Here is a 24,317-nt window from a genome sequence, read left to right as displayed (position 1 = left end):
ATCTCCAAGTCTAACAAGAAGGATCATTCCCCTGGGCTTATCCACCCATCAGTTCCCAATTACTCAATACATGTATTCTTGTACCTCACATCCTGGGAAAGAAACTGTTGGTGTAATCAATCTCACAGCTATGTACATTGCCCACTTGCTCAGTCAAAATTCTCGCTTCCTTTGTCTCATTCCATTGCTCCTAAACACCACTCTCAAAACATCTTTCTATGAGGAGTTCTGCACTCCCCTCCTATGCCTTCTAAACCTCATATTTACAGTTTGTAATGCATCACGTGGTTCTTTTCTACTGTTAATGTTGTACTTTGGCCATTTTAGCTTCCATTGCTATTACCAATGATGTCATCTCCCAGTAGAGCTAGGGTAGAGAAAACTCTGTTAAGGAAAAGTAAAAAGAGAATGCCCAGGTTGCCACTCCACAGACAGCGTAAATTATTCTGCCTTCTGAGAACTTTGTTATGAAAGGAGAGTACATTCTTCCAAGCCCTAGAAAAAATCCTAGTGAATTCTCCCTCCTGTGGTTTGTCCTTCCATCCTTTCCCAAAAAGAACCATAATATAGGAGGCAGCTATGTGTTGGTAGGGCTAGCGGTCTTGTTTCTTTTAATGTGCCCCTTGCCACGGATATGCATGAGTCAAGGAAATGCATGCTGGAGTAGGGAGCAAGTTGGTCTCTAAGAAATATGCAAAAGACCAGGGTCATCATCAGATAGAGAGTTAGGGTAGACCTCTGAAATCCAGGGCAGGGCCAGACACGAGCAGTGAGTTACAAAACACGCACTCTTCCACACTCACAGACTAGCAGGGTTCGCTCTGAGCACTGTCCTTCCTGTGGAGAACTGGGACGATTCCTGATGATACATGAATGCCCAAATGCTAGAGCAGACAAATCCACCTACTCTGCTGAGCAGAGGACAGCTCTGATGGTGCAGCCGTGTGCCTGGCTGAGTGCAGTTAAGTGCTTGCTAATACCCTATGCACGCACTGGGAACTGTAATGGCTCTTTGTGAGATGTTTTCCAGATACTGCCTGACTCTTCCACAGAGTTGGCAGCGCTCATTAACATTTTAATAAATTGGGTCAATAATTGCAGCAAAAGCCCCAATGCTCTGATGTAGTGCTAAGCTGAAAAAGGACAGGGAACAGCACTTGACTGGAGTGCATCCCAGTGCTACACGGGGCCACCTCTGCACTTGTAAATCTGGTCAAGCTCCGTCTCAAGATCATAGTCATCCTTTTGAGAAATCCCATGATTTGGAGCTGCCCTTCACAGGGGACAGGAATATTTCATGGTCTGCTCCTAGCAGTCAGTCAGTGACTGAGCTGCTCCAGGGAAAGGGATGCAGTTGGGCAAAAGCAGGCAGAAATCCCAGGAGCCCAGCAGCACATCTACACAACAGGCAGCTCTCCAAAAGGTCCAATAAGCAAATGTACAGGTAGGCACAAGGGTCTGCAAGGGCAAGGTCATGTTGTCCTCTAATCCACCAATGCCTTGTTTGTTGCCTGTGATGGCCCCAAGCCAAAAAGACAGGCCCTAAATTCCATGTTTATCTTGAGACTAACCAAACAAAGTAACTTAATATGATAAACTCTTTCAAGTGTTGCAAAGTTTCTCCTCTGTAGGAGACAGACAAAATATGTGCATCTTGAAACTAAAAAAGTTCTTGCTGCTCTTGTAGATCAAACCTTTTCTCCTTCTTTACCCAGGGTCTTTCAGAGGAGTCCCAGTGCAGGTGAAGAGCCAGATACTTCTACAATACAAAAGATAGCACCAAAATTGCCTGTGAACCTGCTGGTAACTATTTGCCCTATGCTACACTTCTCCCAACAGCTATATTTTGCTTTATTGGCCTGGTAAATTACCACGTATAGTTGCTTCTATTCCTCTGTGACTTCTCCCCTTAATGGCTGCTGAAAAGGGATCCCAAGGAACGGAGACGCTTTGGATGTTCAGCCCACATGAATGATTGTCTATACTAGCTAACATCTCTTCCACAGATATACTCTTCTTTTTCTTTAGTGAACAACAGAAATATGTGCAATCAAATCTTATGTTGCTATGACTAGCTGATTGGGCAAATTATATAAGCTTTTATACACTAGTGAATTCCATAGAATAAAACCATTTTTCTTGTTTTTTAATATATGTAAACATTTAAACTTCTTTTAAAATCTATTCTTCATATGCAAATCTCTGTCACTAGTTTGTTTCTTCCATTTTCTCTTGTTTTCAGGTTTAAATCATTCTGTAGGAAAAATAACTGTTGGTGGGGTTTTTTTAAGCTACAATATCCAATTTTATGGGAAGCTATTCTGAAAGTGCACAAAGGAGGACCTGACCACTCAGACATGCTAAAAACTGAGATTTAGACTTTTGCCTTTAAAGTCCCCTATCAAACTACAAAACAGTTTATACCATTTCTCTATCAAACATCTCCTCTCTGAATAGTTTAGGTTGCAGAAATTTTCAGTCATCCTCTGCAGTAAATTTGCAAGATTTCCATTGATATTTCACTGTAAATGGGAGCAGAGTTCAAACTCTTTGAAGTAACAGCTAAAGAACCTCACAAAGAACACCTCTCTGACCAAAAATGTTGCTTTTCTAAGTGTTATTTTTATGTAATGCAAAGTACTTCAGAAAGAGTAGCAGTAATTGTGGCATCTAATAAGGTAACTCCACCTGCCAGGTAAACAGTTTAGAAAAAAATCATGCTGTCCAACAAGTTGAGTATTTTTCTTTCCAGAGGAAAATTTCTTTGCTTTAAAGCATCTGATGATGTCTACTCTCTTTTCGTTTTCTGATATTCCAACATGTTGTACCTTGCAAGTGTGTGACAAAATTAGTTTTTGACAAAAACAAAGGCATCCTTTAAAGAAATTCACTCCTTCCATCTAGAATAAAACCTAGCATCTACAGCTGCATCTCTAGTGGACTTTTACCCTCATACACTAAGAAAAGTGCTCTCATATGAAATTTTGACTTGAAGGTTTGAGTTTAAAAGCAGATTTGTCCCTAAAACAAAAAAAATGGACATTCACAAATACATACAATTTATAGAATGAATGTATTGTAATGCTTGTTGTGTTTTACTTTCACATAAGCTACTTACTGTGATAGGACAAAAAAGGGAATATAGCTATTTTCTATATAGATAATACATGTATATACATAGGCCTATTATACATATAATATAAGCCCCCTGAAAAGATCAATGACAAAGATAAACAACAGCTCAACTGTTGGTGATGAAAAAGCCATGTAAAAAGTCAGAACAAACTAAACCAAATGTTTTCACTGGAGCAATGTCATAATTTTCTTTTTTTCTTGACAGCTTATCAGAAATTGATCCAAATAGCAACTCAGACTCTGTTTTTAATTGAGTGGGTTTTTAATGATAAGGAGTAAATGGTAAAAAAATGTAATGTAAAAGATGTTCATATTCATACATGTTGAGTCACAGACAAACTCAGCTGCAGACTTGGACTCCAAAGTTTAGACATAGAAGAAAACAACACTATTCATTCTAATTTTAATAAAATTATTTCTAACTTCTATTCCACTTGTGGCTTCTTCTGGGAACTGGATGAAGAAATCCTGAAATAGGTATATGCTGTACCATACAGGAAGGGAAAATACTACACTCTGCAATGTGCAACAGGACTGTGAGTCAGAACTGCAACCGGAACCTCAATTTTGTACTTCCGGACCTTTAGCTATTTTAAACACGGTCTTAACACTAAGTTGGCATGAGATTTTGCATTTCTAATATAAGACTCAGTACTCAAACACAACACTATTTTCAGGAGCTGTGTAAGGAAGCAGAAGCTTTCCTTTAGCCTTGCTACTACTGCCCGCCCATATTAGTTTTCTGGGGAGCTAAGTAAAAGATGTCTAATTTTTGCTGGTAAGGATCCTTGGATCCACCAGCTTTGTGGTTGGACCTTCCCTGCCCCTGCTGCTCCCTGGCACTGCTCATGGGCTTGCATGGTAGTCCTATAGCTTTCCACCTGAGTTCTGACCCCAGCTAAACCCATATGTGCAAGGTTAACAGAATCTTGCCATAACAGCAATGTGGCTCAAGAGTCTTCTTTTCATCCAGTACTATTTTCCCAGAGATGAACTTTCTCTACATATAAGAAGAAAGGAGGAAGTATGCAGCTGTTGCAGAGAAGGCTGTCAAATCCTGTAGTCACCGAAATGACCACTGCACTGAGATCCAGAGCTGAAAACCTCTCTGCTGCTGTCTTCTCTCTTCTTCTGCTACCCCTTAATAGCTTCCATGAAAGAGTAAGTACCTCAGAGAGCAAAGTAACTATAAGCATGGATGATAAAAACACATTCAGCAAGAATGTCTCACACCACTTCCCTCTCCCTGTTGGCACTAAGATGACCGTATGCTCTGTGTTTTAAGGACTAAAAAAGCATATCAAAAATCCCAAGCACATTATTTTCACATCTTATTTGCATAACAGATGAATAGTTTTTAAACAAAATCACATCAGTAGCCCATTAGCATGCATATTAAGACACTGGGAGGACACACTCTACAGTACAAAAGAGGAAAAACTGTTGCTTTTCAGAGATATGTCCTCCTCTTGACCCTTACCTACACTAGACTAAGGGTAAAAGAGGCATGAACAAAGACTCAGGAGGCCAAAGCAACCACATATCTCATGACACGGGGCAGACACTTATCTCTTTCCACTGAGAAAGAGATAATCACATCCACTGGAATGGTGGTCTAGGTGACAAGGATTGTCAAGAGGCAAGCAATATATCTATCTGCTTACTGTATTTATAAAAACAAAATTATAAAAAGGAAATGGAGAGGCTATCAGAGTAGCACAGTCTCTGCTGGAAAACTGTTCCAAGCAGTGCTTAACTTTTCCTATAGTGTTTACATCTTAGAAAAGCAGCTTCACTGTGGAGAAGGCATGGACAATATGCCATAGGAAAGACTTGTCGAGGAAGATCCATGCTAATTATGTGGGGCAAAGGGAGCCACATCTATCTTCATCTTCTTTGGGAAGCGGAAATCACTAGTTATGGCCAACACATGCCTCACTGAAGCAATGAGGCTACTAAAAAATTGTCTGGAGCATCAGCTCACCTTGCAACTGCTCTTGTACTCCACCAGGAAACCTAGAGCAACCTTGAGGAGCCTTTCCATGATACCCCTGGCTGTGGGACTGCAGCAGATCAGTTTTCACTCCCTCAAGTCTGTGACACACAGCAGACAACCAGGCCTACAAAGTGAGAGGGGTTCAATGTTCCACTTAATTAGGTTAGTGCTGATACTTCATGTTCAGACAGGATGTTTTACTCAGAGACCCACATCACACTGCATGAATATTAAATTTAAAGCCCCATTACATGCCTCTGTAATGGAAAATTCCTTTATTGCACAGAATTATACGGGCTTGAGTGAAAGAAAGCCCAGTTATAAATAATTCACCCAAATAATGAAAAAATCTTGAGACCTGGAAGGAATGCTTCATATGCGGTTCTTTCATGAAAAATGGCCTCTTTTTGTCTTTTCTTTGCAACTCAGACTTCTTTTTTTTTTTCAAAGTAATGCCTATTTTTTGTCAAAACGCCCCATAAAATTATTGAATGCCAAATTATTTTCTTAGCCAACCCAAATGCTATTTTTTTTAAGGCATTGGTCCATATAAACACAATCTTTGGCTGACTTTCTTAAAAACCTTTGAAGAACCTGTTGGGCTCTCCAGCTCATCCACTTGAGGAATGGGTGAGAAGCTCAGCAATCTATCCATTGCTTTCTATCTCCAGCTTCCCACCACTAGTATTGCCACATGGGGAGACACAGCAAGGTCTTAGTTATATGATGGGCTCACAGGAATTCAAATACAGCTGGAATGTCTCCACCCTGCTTTTTGCCACTGTGGGACAGACAGCTAAACTCGCCCCCAGTATATGAAAATCTGGGTTCTGTAACACCAAAGTTCATAGACTCCAACCCTTGCAACATCTTAAGGAAGTAATATAAACATTTTACTGAACAGAGACAGATTCTGGCCTTCAGACACTGCTCCTGCAATACAGTAGCTACAGAGCATCACAGAGCCTGCATATATTTGTACAGTGCCACCATCTTTGTCCTTGGCACAGGGGCAAAGTCAGGGATAGAGGTGTGACCGAGGCATTCTGTGCTCCAGAAACAGAAGCAGCTGGGTACAGCGTCTGCAAGAGCACCCACAGGGGCTGCTCTAATTTAAACTGGCCTCTGAGCAGCTAAGAAGCTGAGGAACAGAAGCAGAGATGGCCTCAAGCCACTGTTGTACTCTCTTCCTGAAACTGCACCTTCTGAAGCACAGCAGAAAATAACAGCAGATTGTAAGAGGGCCAGGAATGAAGCTGGGCAGAACAAAGTCTCATTACCAAACAGTCTCTTTTACCCAGACACCAACAACACCCCAAAACTGCGGCCCTGCTGCAAGTTAGCATTGCTTGATGTGTCAGCTAAGAGGAAGAAGGAAATGTCTCCGCTTCTAATCATGTTTATTCCAGCAGCAGTAGAAATAATGTTATTTCACTTCCACAGCATTGCTTTGGAACCCACTGGAAACTAGGAGCAGTCAGCCCCTCTTTGCACACAGAACTGATCAAAATTTCAGTTTTGATCTTGGTATCATCCCAGATTCTCAAAGCAATCACTTTGGGACTTTTCCTAATCAGAGGAAGAGGGTTAAACAGGTAACAAGCAAAGAAGTTTGCTGTGTCTTACAAGAATCTCACTCAAGCACAGTGCACTGATAGCAGACTGCATATTTCTGATGGATTAGATTGGCTGCTAAATGAAACTGCTCTTTCCTAATATACATGCTCTAAATGGGGAGAGTTGGAAACAGGGGAAAAGGAAGAGAGGAGCAAGGGGGAAGAAAAAGCATTTATCCCACAACACAGTGAAGACACAGAAGCTAAAGCAGGAAGCTGGAAAGTCTCTCATGGCCCACACAAGCTTTAAGACAATCTCCTGGACATTCAACCCTGCTGGTGAAAGGCTTTGGCAAACCCAGAGGGGAGAAATGCTTTCTTTTATGCCACTGCTGACTGCTGCACATCTGATGGTGGAGCACAAGTTCTAGCTTAGCAAAGTTAATTTCTCATTGGGACTCACTCAATTCTGGAATTGAGAGGAATGTCCAATATCTCCAGATATGTCTCCAGATACAATCTAGCCACAAGGTCATGGAATGTTCAGGATTTTACTTCAAACCATATCAGAGTTAGGTTTCTCCTGTAAATTTAAAAGAGATTCTCTGGACATACAGGTTTCTAGAGCCTTCTGTGATCCACAGCATTTCTGGGAATTATCGTGTATTCTTGGGCCTAATTACTGACAGATTCAAGCACACAAATAGATCCCTAGTCTCCAAATAATTTTAAATAGAAATGCTGGGTTTATTGGCCAAAATGATCTCAAAAACTAAGTCTACAGAAGCTGCAGCATCCAACTGAAAACATTTCTCTAGCCATCTCTGTTACCTTTCAGTATTGGTCACCCTGCCTCTCCTTGCCAGCACTGAATAGAGAGATCATTACAAAAGTGAATGAAAACCTAATGCTGGGCTTTCATATATGGAAAGCCAGCATTCCCAAACTCACTGAGATAGCCAGCACGTGGCACACCAACCACATGATGAGAAGGCATTAATAAGCTCCTCATGGAACGAGGAGTTTTCCTGGGCCCGCCACACACTGTGTGTGCACACTTGGCCTGGGGACAAGGGGCCCTCATGGCACCTGATCTCCCCTCAGGAATCTCTTAGCAAGTTATTTACCAGGTTTCCTCTGCCTCAGGGGGAGGGAGTGAGCACATAGGAACCAGCAGGTGTGAAACCAGCACTAAAGGGGCTTTCATGTAGCTGGTGCTGCCCTCAGTAAAAGACACCTTCTCCTGCATGACCTTATTCCTCCATAGATCCTCCCGTTGCTACTATGAGGGTAACCAAACGCTCTATCTCATATGGGTGTTGCAAGAGGAAGTGCATCAAATCTTCAAAGTGCTGTGGTAGTCAAATAAACAAGTCTTTACCTTAAAACACAAGAATTTGTTTTGAAAGCAGAGTGGGCTTTTGTATATTTATAACAAATACAAAGCAAATAAAATAACGTGAATAAAATACAAAGCAACAAAAATAACTAAAAATGCCAATTTTTATGATTTGGATTGGAGGGGTAACTAGCCATTTTGCAAAGACAAGAAAGGCAAGAAAGCTGTATTTTAGCCCAATTAATCAAAACTAATGAGCCCCTAAAACCTTATGTTTCTCTCAATCAACAAACTATCAGCAGTGACACTATAGTAGCCTTTCTCCATCAAAGAGCAGCCCAGGGGCCATCTAATGACACTGCAGTGTGAGTGACTCAGAGTTTTTCCATAAAGCAAAGCTTGCCTAAATTTCCAGACCAGATGGTTGAACTGTGAGACAATCCGTCAGATGGCTCTGAAGTGTTTAATACAATTAAGGATATGCAATCTGGAAATGCCCTGGGCTCAGACAATTTGTCCACAGATTTCTGTAAAGCTTTTAGAAACAAACCCACACAGTTTCCTTCTGAACAAGGTTAATGATTTCTTAGCCAACAGCAAGGAGATCAGCCATTAAGGGAAGCGAACAGAATCCCTTCCTAATGCCCTCTCACCCCTGTAATGGGTAAGACAACAAAGGAGCAGAACATCATCTCAGGAAGAACTTCTTCACTGAAGGGGTTGTTAAGCATTGGAATGGACTGCCCTGGGAGGTGGTGGAGACGCCATCCCAGGAGATGTTCAAGAAACAACTGGACATGGCACTCGGTGCCATGATCTAGTTGACAAGGTGATGATCAGTCAAAGGGTGAACTCAATGATTTAGAGGTCTTTTCCAACCTAAATGATTCTGTGACCAACACTTGAGAACCATCATGAAATAGGATCTGTTTTTTAACAGCAAACATTTTATGTGCATAATGCTACTCATCCAAGCAAAGGAAACATTAATCCTCTCTATACTCCTCAATTATACCTGCACAGATAAGAAAACTGACACACATTTCTCCACAGCTTGTCCCCATCAAGGAAATGGTGGAAGAACAGCATATACTAGACCCACCTGCCTTTTCCTCTTTACTCACCCTCTTCTCCTTTTCTTTGTTTTCCATGTGCACCACCATCAGCTTAAGGAAGCAGCTCTCAAACCCCTAACGTTTTTTCAAGCTCAGGAAGACAGCTTGCCTTTGACACCAGGAGAGACACAGGACTCCCAGTGAAGGGGACAAGCCCACACTTCCCACTTCAGAACAGCAGAGCCAAGTGGAGAGTGACTGTGAACAGAATCACACCAATACATGGTCCTAACTACCCTTTGTCAGCCATCTCACCAACACAAGTATCTCCTTACCAGGAACAGGAATACCTGGTAGCAAACATCCCACATATGACACCTCTCACATATATATTTATTTTGCCTACTGTAGACTGAAGGGAGAGACTTCCTGCCAAACATACACTCGCAGACCGTCAGAGGAAAGGAAATAAATGGAGGAGAGGTTGAGCTGCTGTAGCACAAAGGTAAAAACTAGTACCATGTGTGAATTCAAGATCTCCTGCTTGCAGGTGTGCTTTGTGATCTGTTAAAGGGATGCAGGGAGATGACCACAACACCACAGTGGCTGTAGTGGGTGGTGTAAGTCACAGAATCATTAGTGCTAGAAGGGACCTTTAGAGATCATCTAGTCCAAGCCCCCTGCCAAGGCAGGGTCCCCTGCCAAGCCCTCTCCTCTCCAGGCTGAGTTTCCCAGCCCATAACATTTCCTTTGGACCCTGCAGCTCATGACGGAGGCTGTTGTGCAGCCACATGAGTCCCACTCTTAGTAGGGCTCAACAACGAGAAGGGAAAACATGTCACTGCACAGGTTTTCCTGTGCAATTGTTCTCAGTTGTTTGCAAGAACTGCAACAGTTCTCAATTGTATTGAGAACTGTATTTGTTGCCCATGCTCAGATGAACAAATGAAGGCCTTATAGATTAGCTTCAGTTCCTGGCTCCACCAGCTCCTGGGTGTTTGTTTTCATATGTTTCTTTTCTGCTTCAGGTATTGATTTCTATGCACACAGGGAATATCCTTTTCCATTGTGCAAGATACCTCATGTAGCTATTCCTTTTTAAATGGCCATACACTACACTTGACAGCATACCAAAAAGCAAGAGAAAACCTCTTACTGTATATTTGATTATGTATAATAAATGGAGATTGTGCCTGTAAAAACAGAGTGGGGAATCAGATGTTAGAGTACAAAGAGCAAACAGGACATAAAAGACATTTCAGGATGGAAGACCCCATCTACCTAGTACCCTGGAAGATCAGAACTCAGTCAGTAAGTATATATTTAACAAAATAGGATCTCCAAGCCTGTAAATGCTACTCCACAGCACCTTATAGCCTTTAAAACCTGGGGTTTATGGTAGATCAAAACTAAAAACACCACGTGCGTTCCTGCCTTAAATATCTTGGTTTATATCTCTCTCAGAATGCTGGAAGGATACAACACAACTCTCAGTGTTTGGGATCTTAGGCTTGCTGATGAACGCCAGACAAGTGCATAAGGATGTAACAGGAGCAATTATGGGGGGACTGCACCCCTCCCTGCATTATGTAGCACACAAGCCCACACGTATCGGCCACCCCTCCTGCTCAAAACAAGTTACAAGCTGTCTCCTCCAGACTGGATATAGGATTAGCTCCCTTCCACTTCCTACAGCACAAATTCCCCATAACACTTTGCTCAAGCTGGCAGATGCAGCAACAGACACAAGGAGTGCAGGAGCCATACCAGTTTGAAGCGTCACTCTTCCCAGAAGAAGACTGACAGGTTTAAGGGGGTGAGAAGTGACCTGCTACAACCTTACATACGAGCAAGTGTTTCCATCCTTTAGAGCTGTCATGCGGTGTGAAATTCATAGTTTTCACACAGATTATTTGTAAATGAGTTCAATAGATACTGGAACTTTCTTTAGTGTTTATAAGCAGTAGCACAAAGCTTGGCAGCCCTTGAGATACATTCTCTAATTTCTCCAATACTTACTTGTAATCATCTCACCTGACCTGTCTCACACATTGCTCATAAGCTCGCTGTGCTCCACATGTCAATATCTCACCCTGCGTGTAATGTCTGCCAAAAACCCCTGTGCACAGCTCAGGTTCACTCTCAACCTGCTATACTCCCTCGCTTCCCAAGTTCATAAAAAACACCTTCCCTAGGCAGTTGCTTCAAATAAATTCTTGTCTACAAATGCTTTGATAAATGGTCTGTATTACCAGAAGGATGTTATCTATTAGGTAGCGTTACTGGTAATGCTGAGATTGGGTCTCCTGGTACACTTCCATGATGTTTTCTATTATTTAGCAGAACTACTGATGAAAGTCAGATGACAAAGATAAAAAGTAAAAGGAAAATAAAGTCTTCATGCATTGTGCCATGGTCTGTCTTTCAGAGACAGATGGCAACTTGCAAAATTATGAGCTTCAAACTGTATGTGACCCAGTGGGTTAGTGACACTACACATCATCAGCTGCCTGGCCCTGGCAGAGAAAGGTAAGTGGGATTACACAGGGGAAAGACTTCCTTGGCCTCTGTATGTATGGGTTAGTATGGGAGTTGGAAAATCACTTCATCCTGCTCTAAATCTGTGTGTGATATTTTGGCTGACAAAGACATCTTCCTGATTTTGTTTTGATAAAAACTTTGGACAAATTATCATTTGTGTGGTTTTACAGATACCAAATCTGACAGTTTCAGACAATGTCCTTTCCTGCAGAACAAGGACAATTTCAACCTCAGTGTGTAATTCAAATCTCATAATGTCATTGGACAATTGCAGATTAGAGCTCTGAAAAGGTCTCACTTTCTTCCCCCTGCTTCTGAGGTGAAAATGAAAGCCAGAGGGGAGCACTTGATGAAGATTTTGCTGATGGGATCACCTGCAGCTTTCTCTATTGGTACTGATCACAGCTTATAAATTCAGACAAATAATTATTTTCATGAAATAGCATCCCACAAACCAAATTATTTTTCTATCCAGAAGTAGCTATGACATATAAAAAGGATATTAAGCACAAGCAGTATAGTTTGAAATGTAAGCATCTCAAAAAAATGTCCAGTTCCTCAATCACATGGCCCAAATCATGATTTAAAATCATCAGCTTAGATTGTCAGAGGCTCAGGTCGTCATCTGGCATTGATCAGAACAGCACAGTATAAGGCAGGATCTGAGCTTTACAATGGAAACACGGGTAAACAACTTGCTCCAATTTGCTCCCAAAAGTAATCAGCTCTATGTCCTTCACTTGTACTATGACCTTCTATGCAACCTACGTAAATTGCTCACCCTCCACAAAGTACATCAACTGGATGTTCCATAGCTCTGTCTCTAATACAGGGACTAGTTGAATTCATGATCAGCCAGAAGAGCTTTGTCATGTTAACTGAGTAAAAGAGTCCACATTTACAGCGTAGCATAACTCCTGCTGCCAGAAGTACGAAGTACCTTCACCTGTGCCTGTCACAGGAGCACCCAGAATCTAGGGTGCACCCACTGGGACCTGCAAGGCAGCCACTGTCAGACAAGATGATCATCTAAAGTCAGACAGCTACATCGAAGCGTAAGGAGCACTTAAGGAAGAAGCTTCCTCAAGGACAACGCATTTCACTTTCCACTGGTGAGGCCTGATACCATGAATCTGGGACTCCTTGCAACTGGCAGTGCCCATCAGCACAAGTAAAACTGATGACAGAGCACCCAAAACAGGTGGACAGGGAACATACACTCTCAAAAACACTGTTCCCACCTCTGAGGCTGTATTTGGGTACCATGTACCAGAAACAACATCTACACGTTATTCCAGCCTGGCTGGGCCACAACACACTGATCCACAGAATGAGTCTCAGTCTCACTGATGCTCCTCTACGAAGCAATGCTCAAAGAGAACACAAGCTTCAAGCTTCCTTCAGTTGCAGCACAAGAAACATGCTAAAATGGGAATGGGAGAATGAGCTTGGAGAAGGCATTTAAGGGAATAACGCTAGGTTATGAGATAAAGGCTTTCAGGCTCTACAATTCATCTAAACAATACTGTGATCAGGGCCCAAGGGCTTTGGGAGTTTCATCTACATATTATTCAAGTTTATTAGATTGATGAGTTTTCCATTATTTTTTCTCTTGGTAAAGGTGCATTTGTAAAAGAAGCAGTATTTCAACTAAATGCACACTGCAGCAGCCAATAGCTGCTGGTTTTATCAATATTTCCTAATCTGTCCCCCAGCAGGTCAGGTGGAAAGAAAGGGTCACTCTCTGGGGCTTCTTGAGCTGAAGTTTGATTGATCAGCTCTTGCTGAACCAAATTGTTTCTGTAAGTGCTTCTGTAAACAAACTAATTACAAACTCCTACTAGACCATATTTAGTTTATGCATTTAGCAGTGGCACCTGCACTAGCTAAATCAGACTGGAACAAGCACACCTACCTCTGGCACAGTATCTACTGAGGAAAGCATATTAGCTTTCTTTTTGTTCACCGTTTTTTATCCTTTCCCTCAAACCCAGTGACCCTTTGTGACAAAGATTTATAGAATCAGCAGTCTAAAGGGGGTCATTGCAGAGCAAGCAAGCATAAAATGAAAATGGAAGAGGTAACTGGAGATTAGCTTAAACCAAGATTCATGTCATACAATTATCACCATAAATTCAGGATTCAGAGGAGACAGCATCGTGCTATTACTTCTCACTAAGCATGTCAGAAGTGATTTAGGAGAAGTGACCATCGGTTCTGCTAGAAACAACAACTTATTCTTGAAATTACCTTGACTTGCTACTTGCTGTTTTAAACATGAGCCGCGATGATCCACCTTCCAGTCTGCAATTCTCAATTCTCATGAGGAAATACAGCAAGATCTGAGATTTTCAGCAAGATATTTGTAAAAACATCCCTTTGCTGGGATTGCTGAGGAACATTCACTAGGGAAAGAAAAGCAGAAATGAACACCAAAGAACAGAAAGTCTCTTTGCATTGATTTATTCTCCAGTTCACATTCTTAGGCACTGAATTATCCATCTCCTATATAAAATGATGTATTTATTACTATCTATTTTCCAGACATCCCACAATATATACCAAGAATTATCCTTACAGAGAATTCTCAGTCCAAGGACACATTTAAGGGGTTGGGTACAAGCAAACCCACACTTCTTTGACTTTCCTTCTCAGCTTTGTGCACTGAAAATAATGTGGGTTTCTCTACTCTTGTCTTGTACACAAGTCCAAGGACTCTAAATGTTAGACGTTTATGTGAGGCATAAGAATGGTTTAAGATTGACCACGTGCACTCCACGCCAGCACAAAGTATCTGGTGGATTGGAGATTAAACTAGTGCTTCTGCATTACAGCTGCTTCTTTTTCTATTCTCCAAAGGACTTTAGAAGTGTATGTATTTATTCTGGGAAGAATCCAAACAAGTTTCATTCACTTGTTCTATAAAATCATAATAGCTGAGTCAGTCTTTAAAAGCACGTCTTTTTTTAGTGTTTATCCTTCATATGCTCTTATTTAACATAAAGAGGAATGGATCAATTTTTGTTTACTTGAAGATGTGAACACTTCTTTTTTCCAGAACTGTTTGAAAAAGAAATTTTCCAGTCATAATCTCTCGTTGCATATTAATGGACACAAGAATCTTCGACCTTGAAGCAACTCTGCTTTAACTGTAAAAACTAAATGAAAAGTTAATTAATATTTTTTACAGAACCACGACAATTCACCATTGGTCTGATTTATCACAGTGTTAGAATCGCTTTCACCAAAAGAACAGCCACAATTAAGCAAAAGGTAAGTGTAATTTTCAGTAAGATTTTGCCCAGGATTGTACCAGTAGAAAGGTCACCAGAGCTGGGTCCTCTATAGGTAAGACATCCTCTCTTTCTGCATTTTTTTCTGGAACACTGACAGAGAGCTTTTCCACTGTGCTGAAGAAATGCTAGCAGGAAAACAAAAATGCCTCATAAACACACCCAAAACACAGTCCCACAATTCATAATGTCTGAACTAGAAGACTAAGAATATTTCATAGATAAGGTGATAAATTATTCCCCACTTTGTCAGGTAAGATGCATTTGATAGCCCAGAAAGTATAAAGCCACTATAAGAGCTAAGAAATACCAGGCAAAGGATATTCCATGTAATCTGTACTTTCATTGCTCTGCTGATAAGGAACATGGTCTTTATACACTGGATGTCATGCTCTGAGTCACAGTGGATGATCCATCCCTTGTCTCAGAGCCTGTGCTGCAGTGCATGGAGTGATTCCCTATCCCTCTCCTCATTCTCACTGGGAATGACTGTGGAGGTTAATCAGTACAACAACAGACGAGGCTTCCAGCAAGACATTGCATGTCCCAAATGAAGATGTACTAGAAGGCACAGAAAAAGGCTATGGACTGGTACAAGCCAGACATTTCTGCATACTTCTGAATACCACTGAAAGTGATACTACTTTAATATTTTGCTGATCTAAGATTGAAACAGGTTCAGATTCGTATATAGAAACTCCTCATGGGATCATAGAATAAACTGGATTGAAAGGGTCATCTAGTCCAACCCCCCTACAATGAACAAGGACATCCTCGATTAAATCAGATTGCTCATCACCTCCTTTCACTCCCACTGGACTTTTAAATCTTGTATTTACCAATATAAGTAGTAGACTGATACGATTACAATTTATTTGGCAGAAGTACCTCTGCATCCTGACCTTGATCACTTCCTGCTTTTGAATACACAGAAATACTGACCCAGTCTTTCCACAGGGGCTGAATCAGTTCCATTCCACATTGCAGAAACCATGGACTTGGTAAATCCACTGCCTTTCAACTAGTCCTGGCTGGAGGTTACAAATTAGTCACTTCTAAATTCACTCATATAATAGCAAAGTAAATCAGGACAAGCCTTTCCCAACACACTAGAAGAATTAATGCATCAGTTACCTAAGTGAATTAAGATGCTTAATGTACCTTCTCTACCCTATGGCAGGTTGAGGCATCTTTCAATTAAATTTCAGTCAGGAGAAGCATTATTAGGCATGTATAAGCTTTGAAAGAGATCTGTCATGTATGAAGAGCAGCTGCTGATATTTATGCCCTACAGAGAGGCTCACTTGGGAGTCTGATTACCATGGTCTAATGTTCTGATTTGAAAATTACACTCCAGAACAATTTATCCTCTCATGCAGATGTGATCTAACCTCATCAGCTTCATTTGACATTCTCAGTGGTGCTTTTAACACTTCTGGACACATTTGATCACGGAGTCAGCTTGACAATTCTGCTTGAGGGGATTTGTCAAAGCCATTAGAGTACAGACTGGATGCCAGTGTCTGCAGGATGTAGTATCACCTGCATTAGTCTTCACTGGCTAGATGGGACCTCAGTGGTAGATATATCTGCTCTACTATATAGAGAGCTAATTTATTAGAGACAAGCCTCAAACCAACAGCTTTACATAAAGCTTAATCCAAATCCTCAAGATTCAAAACATTTTCATTCATTGTCTTCCCATTCATTTTCAGCTCCATATGATGTGTTATGTTTGGGAAAGCCAAAGTAAACAGATAGTACCCTCAGGACAGTTATAGTCTCAGCATTTCCAAACCAATCGAAACCAGGAAAAATGGCAAAGGAGTTACAAACCCAATCACAAAGCTGAACTGTGGGTCCAGGCTTACTCAGAAGAAAGGATGTTCAAGGGTCTGCAGACAGTTTGGTCCTTCAGAAGCAAAGGAGGGACTTGGAAATGCCCATTTATCACTGAAAACCTGACACTTCTTTGTCAGCCAAAACCTACTCTGAAACAGTAGCACCTTCCTGAAACTCAAGGAGGTGAGATTTTCCACGCTGAGTGGGCAGGCTTACAGAAACAGTGTCAGAAGAAGTGCTGATCGCTCAAAAGCTGGCCTTCAAAACCTTTCCAAAATGTGATTCAAAAATGCTACACAGCAGCAACTTTGTGAGGAGGAGCTTCTACCAATTACTAACATACGGCTGGGAGCAGAATCACAGCTTCCCAGCATTCAGGACACTTCTCAGATTGTTTTCTGGCTCATTTCTAGCATAAACCAGATCTGAGCATAGGATACTCAGCCGGTTTGCTACCCTAAAACAAAGCCATTGTTAGATTTTATGCAGTGAGGCTGTGGTATATCTATGTAATAGCTGCTATTTTTGTGCACCTCATCAACTGCAGATACTCCTGACTCGGTCAGTGTACACAGCACCCTCAGCAGATTGGCAGCTGAAGACACCACCACCAGAGTACACAGAACTGCAGCCACCTGCACAATCCACATTCAACACCTCCACCTGCAACACAAACCAAGGGACTGGATTGCAGAGGACATGAAAATTCACAAATGGGAAAGTATGAAGAAACCTCCCATCCAACATTCTTTTCTATTCAGTTTGTTCTGTGGCCTCTGTTGGTCCAGTCTAATAAGTAAGAAGATAATGTGTTTTCCTGGAAGAGAAGAGCAGAGCTGCTGAGCAACACATTTCATCCAGAGAAAACTGAGAGGCGTGTTTTTTGGTTGGGTTTTTTTGGGTTTTTCTTCAGCAAGGAGTTTTGAGCCATCCTGTTGCTACATTTTTATTTCCTTACAGCCCACTTGAAATCTTCTGAGTCCATTTTTACACTGATGATAATAAGACTTTGCATTTATGCTGCCAACAAACACGTTGCCTTCCCTTTGGTAGGTTGCAAGGATAGTGCTGGACAGCTATGGAAACGAGGCACTGAGTGAAGCAGCAGAGTCCATACTGGAGTAAGGATGGGGACTGGATTTCCTAGTTCCTCTGCCTCACACTCATTTCCGAATTGTCTGTTTTCCAAAGAACTTTAAAATCTTGATGGGAAAATGTGATCAGTATGTTTTTAGCTTGGTTTTATTTGGAAAAGGGTTTATGTAACCACAGTGGTTGCCAACCCCTCTTCCAAGTAACCTTCAAATCTGCTAACTGATTTTAGACAAATTTGAGAGGATTAACAGCCTCAAAGATGGTCCTCACATTCCTGCACTTTTTGGAAACCAGCAACTGAGCAGAGACCTTCAGGTCAGTGTCTCTAGAGAGGGAAAATGCAGCAATTCCACCCTCTGCTCAGCAGCACAGACATGCATACACATGTATATACATACAAAGACATGAACATGCATGTTTAGGGGCAGACCGACCAGCACAGGCACAGCTCTGGGTCAGCTATTTCCTGCCTTGTGGGCTTCTGCAGGGGACATGCGAGGACAAGAAGCTGGGTGATGGCAGCACGCAGCTTTCAATGCGCTGACCCTTTCGGGCAGCTGGCATGGCTGACACACGGGCCAGGGCTGAGGGGCACCGTGCAGCCAACACTTTATCTGCAGGGAGCTCGGGGTGGGTTCAACACGGATCAGGGCGGGGGGGAAAGCACAGAGGACAGTGCACGCAGCTTCACTGCTCAGAGCACAGCAAGACGTGGGGGTGTTGCTGCACTTTCTTCCCCCGCCCACCCAAAGACAGCCAGTCCCTCGTGGTGGCTCCAGGAGAGGAAGCCCTCATGCTGCCCCAGAGGGGTGAAGTGCTGGGTGACCGTGCTTTTTGTCCTCCACTGCTGGGCTCCAGGAGTGTCTCTGTCTTCAAGGCAAAGGCCAGGCTTGGTTTAGTCCCCTTCTGCACTCTGAAGAGCGCTACTATGTCCTTTGGCTAAGACCCAGGCCTTCTAAATGTTTTCCAGAAGGAGATGATCTTTTTTATAGCAGTATAGATGGACACAACTTCTTCTGAAGCCAGGGCAGGAAAGCAAAAATATTCTCTCTCTTTCCCAGACTACATAACTGTCATGAAAACATCTTTCACTTGTAGCTGTGTAATATCTTGAAGCAGGTAATATCTTGATTTTTTTTTTAAAGAACCTAAGGATCACAAGCTACTTTGCTATCACAATCAGAAACATTTTATTATAATAAATAACTTCAAATCTGATCTGGATCAGAGAAGTAACCCTGAAGCAATGAAATTAGATTACTCCTTTCTTGTTTCAGGGAGATGAAATCATAAAGTATTTGAAGACAACATTTCTTCTGCTTGCATCCCTCACATTAATTAAAAACACAACAGGAGAGAATAATGAGACAGAGACAGCACTGTTCCTCTACAGTATGACTTAGGAAAAGTGATGTTTCTCCAAAGAGAAGTACTGATGCTCAAATATGAGCACAACATCCATTACACAAGCTGGCCTAAGAGCAAAGAGAGATGCATGGATTCTGTCTTTACACATCCCTTGTGTGCTCTGTCACCTTTCTGAAGAACACAAAGAACTGAATTTTCACAGACACATCAATCCCTGCCTCCTCTTCAAAGCTGCACAAAAATCCTGTTAAAAAGACAAGATTTTTTTTTTTTTTTTTGCATGTGATAATGGATGTTTGTCCAAAAGAAGAGTACTGAGACTACCAAAGTAATTTTGAAAGGGCATCGTATCTGTTGTGTGCTTGAACTTCTTTCCCATGGAAAGCAGAGTGTCAGGGAAGAGGAAGGCTGCACACCAGGATCTCTCACACTACTTTGGAATAGGGATGCAAGCAGTGCACAACCTCAAACTTGAAAAGAGACTTCATAGCACCTTACCCAGTTTCTGTTTTAAATGGTAATTGTTAATGGAAAAATCACAGCAGATTATTTTTCCTGGGTTTTTTAATCTAGTTCTAGCTCATGCTTTGTAGCCAGTATTTCAAAGACAAGTGGATCATTCCTGTGTAATTCGAAGAACAATGATTTTTAAAAGAATTTATTGGCTCATAACTGCAGAACCACAGGGAGTTTCCTCAGGCACATCTAAATCAAACAGGACTTAAAGCTTCACAGGAAGAAGAGAAGGCGAGCCTCCACCATATGTTTAGATCCTTCCATGCCTAAAATACCCCAAGGACCACCTCCAAAAGCCACCCAAACTCAGCAGGAAATGTTCCCTGGATTTTAATAACATATTACTCAAAAAAAACCCATGCATTTGCACAAGACAAAGTAGTCCATTGGCACTTGCCAATTAAAATGGATACATTAAACTCAAATACCTTCTGGTTACTACAGTTTCTTTAAGAAACAAAGCCCAACAGTGCTGAATCTGCCAAACCATTAAAACCCACAGAACACCTTATTTTACAAGACTGAAGCTGTGCTGCAATTCCTTTTTCACAAAACTTAACAAGGAAAGGCAAGCATGCCAGTTTTGCTGCTCTATACATCTGATGAGGTAGTCCCAGGTGCACTAGGCTTCCCTCAGGACACAGAAAATCAGGTGTGATGAGGACAAAGGTAGGCAAGCCATGACAGCCTGTTAGGAGACACACCATGTCTGCAGAGAAAATATTTCCTGCTATTTATTTCATACTATTGCAGCCCAAAATGGGTCACTGGTTTGTGCAACAAAGAACCAAACCCCGTGAAACACCAGTGAAACTGAATTCAGCAGGGAATTGGGTGGCAAGCTGGGTAAAGGAGTATAGAAAAGAGAATACAGTAGTATAAGAGATAATTCATGAACCAGCTGTCTGAAGAGCCATTTCCTTCGTTCACTTCTCCTGTTAGCATTGGAATGCAAGATATGGCAATAAGATCATATGGAATATGCATGAGATTACCTCACTGTGCTTAACGAGATGGACATAAATTCACAGCAACATGGTTGACATCTGTGGACTGACACCAGCTTTACAAGCAGTTAAATACATATTTGTTCAGCGGGGCTGTTAAGGACAGCCACAGAGCTAATCAGCAACAAATAAGTCATTCTTTAATAACACCTTAGTCCAGACTGAGCAAGACCATACCTATTCTTACATTAGCCACCCTATTTTCTAGCTTGATGCTTTGTCTCAGTGCAGAGAAGGTCTAGGATGTATCTTTCAAACCCTGCTCCTTCTTTACAGCTTTCCTCAGGAAGAGGAAACTTTTCTGTGTGTTGCTCCCAATAACATCCAGCATTCCTCCCTACCATGGGAGCATCTCTTACAAAACCCTCCGACAGGAAAGCAAAAGCCAAATGTGTCGTACCAGCCAGGCAGTTCTCAGAGGGCCTGTCTACTTCCTTCACAGGGCTTTTACCAAACGGCTTCTATTAGCCCTCCACTGCTTTCAGTATTAATTCACTGAATCAGATGAAAAGAACCCATGCTTGGGAAAGTCCTGGTGTAAGCAAGGGGACACGCAAGACAAGTTTAATCTTATTGCAAATCAGCAGAAATTTTACAGAGCACGTATAAACGTTTGGCACACGTTTAAAGGTAAGTCATCCTACAGATCTTTCTCAAAAAACCTGTGTGGTAAAAACTCACTTTTCAGCATTTGAAGTCTGTTAAAAGGATTTTCCTCATCTCTTGACGCAGTCCTTAGGTTCCACCTAGTGGCTTTCAACAGCCATGAACAGCAGACTAGGTAGGCGTTTATCGCCTGAATGCTTCATTTTCACATCTGTGCGTCTAGCTGCCGAAAGAATCATAGAGTCTTCTTTAGGCGTATGATTTATCTTGCCATCTCCATGAAAATTCTCTTGGTCCTCTGAGGGAAATTTTCCAACTACAGTTATTCTAGTTTAAACATCTAAATCAAACGGGTATCAAATTAAACCAAAGGTTATTCCGGTGCTAACGAGACTGAGCGTATGGACTGGCCAAGAGCATTAGCAGCTCTGCAGTGCTGCTGTGCCTGTTAGACGAAGCAGCTGCCGTGTCCCAGCCAGGTCTCAGCAGGATACCTGCTCCCTTAACACAGCTCAGGGGTACAAACCTGTCACACCCAGCGAGATGTCTCTGAACCGCTGACATTGTCAGCATCGACCCCCATCACAGTCAACTGAGAAACAGGCAGCATGACATAGGCGACTTATTGTAGAGGTTTACCTCCAGGTGAGATGAATTACATCCCAGAAGTGTCTGATTTCCATTACAAAGAGAAGTCAGGGGGCTTACTAATAGCGTGGTACTACCATCACACCCTCTGAATCCCACCCAGGGTGTTTGACTAAGAAAGACTGTCTTGTGACACGGTATTTGAGGGGTAGCCCCCCCCCCCCCCCCCCCCGTGTAGTGAGCTCTAAGTGGGCAGCAAAATATGGAATCAGGGAAATCACAACAGTTACACATTTGCACTTAAGTTAAAAAGCCCAGTGGTGGCAGGTAGCCATACTATCACAGAAGACTTATTTCAACACTGTTCTATTCTCAGAATACATCTTATCCTGCTGCTCAGATGTGTTAGACTGATGAAGGTAGAATTGTCTTACAGCATGAGAAGTGTAAGACAGTTCTGCTCCTGCCTGCTTTAAGGTTATAAAACAAGCTATGCTTATATTTCATTTCCCTGAGGCATTAGCAGAACACTCACCACAGACATTTTAGCCCTCTTTAGAAGAGCTTTACCAGCCCTAAAGAGTCACTATCTTCAAAGGAAAGGGCAAAAAGGCGACCAAAGAAATGTGAAACTTCATTAATTTATCAGCTGCCACATTGGAGGTCAAAAGCAGATACTTTAAAGTAATTTTAGTGGCTTACATAAACAACAAGACAGAGTTCACCAGAACTGGTCTAGCTTGTCCACAGAGATCATATCCATTTAAAGAAAAGGTGAAATAAAAACTACAGAAAAAAATAAAAAGAGGAAGTTGACCTAGTTCATAATTTGTGGAGTGTGGGATGGATGAAAGGCCTTTAACTCCTTAATTCAGCTCTTTCTGTCTATTCTCATTTCAAGGAGCTTTACTTTTGGTCACACGCAGTTCGAAGCTTGCACCCAGCAAATCATGTCTGCTTTTCCAGAACATTACTGCAGTGTGCAGCTAAACTGCTCAGATTTATTACCCTGTAGCGGTGTCTCTCAATTTCCTCTCCACAGCTTATCTTTTCACCGTCACCTAAGCTTTCATGGAGCGGGTCTGCACGTGACAGACTGGCTCTTTTATGCAAAGAAAAGGAGAAAATCCTCAAATGGCCTCAAACTTCCTTGCTCAGTAAAAATCAAGAGAGAAATGAAGGCTGTACAACGCCTAACCTGCTGTTGGGTTCATCCCCCAGCCAAACCAGACTTGTGGTTTATTTGCAAGAGAGTTAAACCAGTTTTCCTGCAACGGTTATTTCACAAAACCTAAGAGGTTTTACAAAAGTGAGTTGATTATAATCTACTTAAGCTGACTCTTTCTCCCCACTCTGCACAAAACCACGTGCTGTGCAGCCTTACCTCCCAAAACCTTCCGTCAGGGAGGGGCTGCTCCCTCCTTCACAGCACTGGGGGGACGCGGAATCAATGCCGGGAGCAATCCTCTCGTAAGCCTCAGGGTACCACCGAAACACCCCCACCAGCACGGCAACTTCTCCCGGAATTTGCGGCAGGTGCGACCGCCCACTGATGCAGGGGGGAAGGGCGCCGGCCACCCTCGGGCAATGCCGTGGAGGTGGGCTGGGAGCGGGATTCACACCCCCGCCACGGGCAGCTTTTCCCATGGAAAACACGGGTGCGGGAGGGTCCGGCTCAGTGCCGGGGGTGTTGAGCATGAGACGCCCCCAAACAGCTCCAAGGGGCCGGGAGCCTTGGAAGCCCCTGCGGCGGGACTGCCGCCCCTCCGCCTCCCTGGCGCTCGGGCGGGCAGACACCCCGGCGGAGGGCAGGGCTCGGGGAGCGGCGGGCGGACGGTGCCCACGCGGCCCCTGCGGCTGGAGGCACCCCCGGAATCCAGGAGGAGCGCGGGGAAGCGGAGCGGGAGAGGGCCAGGAGCCGTCGGCAGGGCTGGAAATGATAGGTGGCTCCATAGCTCAGTGGTTAGAGCACTGGTCTTGTAAACCAGGGGTCGCGAGTTCGATCCTCGCTGGGGCCTTTACAACTTTTCCTCCTTCTTTTTATCATTATCTTCCCGCTGACCGAGCTGGGGGCTTGAGGTCGCTCCCCGCCGGCGCGGAACCACCGCCGTGGCAGCGGGGAGGTGCCTTTTGCATTCCCGACCCGGCGTTTCCAGGGGGTGGCGGCTGGAGGCGAACGTAACGCTGGGACTGCAAAATGACGTCATGGGCCCGGCGGCCTCCGAGGCCCAGGGCGGGAGCGCGGGTCCGGCCCCGGCTGCGCTTCCCAGATAAATACACTTGTCTGGAACTGAACTTTTGAGGGTTGTGACAGTCTCGCGTCCCCGTGGGTGGTCTCAAACCAGAGGATGGTTCCACCTCACTGCTCAGATGTAACTTG

The 24,317-nt window shown here is 42.9% G+C and overlaps 1 non-coding gene across 1 annotated transcript; it reads left to right on the top strand.

The window, feature by feature from the left end:
• Positions 1–23,882: 23,882 nt before the first annotated feature.
• TRNAT-UGU lies at positions 23,883–23,955 on the top strand. The gene has a single exon. It is a non-coding gene; the product is annotated as a tRNA-Thr (tRNA).
• The last annotated feature ends 362 nt before the right edge of the window (positions 23,956–24,317 follow it).

This window comes from Corapipo altera, unplaced genomic scaffold, assembly GCF_003945725.1.
Source record: "Corapipo altera isolate COAL_440 unplaced genomic scaffold, ASM394572v1 48b, whole genome shotgun sequence".
Taxonomy (NCBI): domain Eukaryota; kingdom Metazoa; phylum Chordata; class Aves; order Passeriformes; family Pipridae; genus Corapipo; species Corapipo altera.
This window is presented reverse-complemented; position numbering and strand designations above follow the sequence as displayed.